Source organism: Oryctolagus cuniculus, chromosome 14, assembly GCF_051225735.1.
Source record: "Oryctolagus cuniculus isolate XC-2025 breed Fujian yellow rabbit chromosome 14, ASM5122573v1, whole genome shotgun sequence".
Lineage (NCBI taxonomy): Eukaryota > Metazoa > Chordata > Mammalia > Lagomorpha > Leporidae > Oryctolagus > Oryctolagus cuniculus.
Window position 1 is genome coordinate 44,305,231 of NC_142880.1, and position 2,433 is coordinate 44,307,663.

Genomic DNA, 2,433 nt, shown 5'->3' on the forward strand with positions numbered 1-2,433 from the left:
TTTTTTTTTTTTTTTTTTGCCAGAGTGTTTTGGCTTTCCATGCCTGTAATACTCTCATGGGCTTTTCAGCCAGATTTGCGTGCCTTAAGGGCCGATTCTGAGGCCGGAGTGCTGTTTAGGACATCTGCCATTCTATGGGTCTGCTGTGTATCTCACTTCCCATGTTGGATCGTTTTCTCCCTTTTTTATTCTATCAGCTAGTATTTGCAGATACTAGTCTTGTTTATGTGCTCCCTTTGGCTCTTAGTCCTATCATTATGATCAATTGTGAACAGAAATTGATCACTGGGACTAGTGAGATGGCATTGGTACATGCCACCTCAATGGGATTGAATTGGAATCCCCTGGTATGTTTCTAACTCTACCATTTGAGGTAAGTCAGCTTGAGTATGTTCTGAATTGCCAGACCCGCCAGACCCACCAGAGCAGCAGGACCCGCCGGACCTGTTGGAGCTGCAGAGTCTGCGCGCCAGCGCTGGAAGGAGAGGTGAGCTAAAAACCTCTCGTTAACCTGAGACATTGGTGGGGAAAGGCAGAAAAAGCCCGCAGAGAACGAGGCCTGAAACCCCCTTGGGGAAAGTTCACCAGGCTGGCTGGAGGGGAGAAAAAATCAAACAAATAAGGGGAACCTGCACGGACATTTAGCCTATCTCTCCACTCACCTTACAAAGTCGAGCAAGACATAGGGAAGGCGCCATTTTAGGTAAGTAAAGCTGTGCGCACCATTTTGCATATATAAAGCACGTGTCTCTCATTAGCCAAGCAGGAAAAACCTGACTCTGGTAAGCAAACGAATACCCACAGGGGCCAGATTTCATACATCAACTACTCTCAATTCCACTCAGCTGTGTGGAATTACCTCCCAACTGAGTCAAAAAAAAAAAAAAAAAAGAGAGAGAGAGAGAGAGAGAGCGAGCGAGAGTGAGCAAGAGAACAATCAGGGTGAATCACCTTTGGCACACCCTTAACCCTGTAGAACTAGAGTTCTCTGGCCACACCCATCACAGCCTCTAAGGATCCATCAAAAGCAGACAGTCCTCTTAATCTAGAGTCACAGTATAACAAGAAAAAACCAAAGAATATCTCCATATGACAAACAAACGCAAAAGCCGAGGTAACAAGAACAAGGGAGACACTATGATGCCCCCAAATGAAATAGACACCCCAATTCAAGATTATGAAGATGATGAGATAGAAGAAATGCAAGAAGTGGATCTCAAAAAATTGATAAGAACATTAAGAAGTTCTCAAAAACAAATTCTCGAACTACAGAAATCCTTAATGGACAAGATAGAAAATCTCTCTCGTGAAAATGAAATATTAAGGAGGAATCAAAATGAAATGAAACAACTAGTAGAAAATGAAACTGTGATAGTGACGAGAACTTGCCTATTCTACGTGCCTCATTTAAATGGAATTATACATTTGTCCTTTTGTGACTGGTTTATTTCACTTAACATAGTGTTTTTAGGGTTCAGCCAGGTTATAGAATGTGTCAGAATTTCATTTACTTTAAAAAAGATTTATTTTATTTATTTGAAAGGAAGCATTACAGAGAAAGAGGGAAAGTCAGACATAAAAGTCTTTCATATGCTTGTTCACTCCCCAAAGGACCACAATAGCTGGGCCAGGCTGAGGCCAGGAGCCAGGAGCTAGGAGCTATATCCAGGTCTCCCGGGCGGATGCAGTGGCCCAAGCACTTGGACCATCCTCTGTTGCTTTTCCAGGTGCATCAGCAGGGAGATGGATCGGAAGTGGAGCAGCTGGGATTCTAATGGCACCCATATAAGTTTGCTGGCATTGCAGGTGGTAGCTTAACCCACTACACAATGGTGTTGGACCCAGAATTTAATTTCTTTTACAGAATTTAATTTTTTATATATATAAACTCATATATATTATAATTATATATATATTTCCATACTTTGTTTATCCATTCTTCTGTTGTTGGATGTTAAAAATATAAAACCTATCCTGACTTTGCATGTCATCATTCTTGTATGGGGTGATGCTAACCTTCTCTGTGTTCCAATTTTCATCTTCATGCAGCTGAAGATGTGCATTCTTGCTGCGTTTTTCAGATTCTTCTTCCTTTCACTGTCTGCATCCCCTGAGTGGTCTCATATCTGAGACCTGGAGACACAGCATTCCTCAATTCTCTCTTCTCACTTCCTACAATCACCCTGGGAGGACTGCTGAAGGTGCTATAGCCTCTCAGTCCTGGTTGCAGGATGTTTCTTTTTATTTATTTGACAGATAGAATTAGACAGTGAGAGAGAGAGACAGAGAGAAAGGTCTTCCTTCCGTTGGTTCACCCCCCAATTGGCCAATATGGCCGGAGCTATGCAATCCGAAGCCAGGAGCCAGGTGCTTCCTCCTGGTCTCCCACACGGGTGCAGGGGCCCAAGCATTTGGGCCATCCTCCACTGCCCT

At 43.2% G+C, this 2,433-nt stretch overlaps 1 non-coding gene across 1 annotated transcript; it reads right to left on the minus strand.

The window, feature by feature from the left end:
• Nucleotides 1–1,956: 1,956 nt before the first annotated feature.
• LOC127492876 (U6 spliceosomal RNA) lies at nt 1,957–2,063 on the minus strand. Its single transcript, XR_007922706.1, has one exon. It is a non-coding gene; the product is annotated as a U6 spliceosomal RNA (small nuclear RNA).
• Between the last annotated feature and the right edge of the window lie 370 nt (nt 2,064–2,433).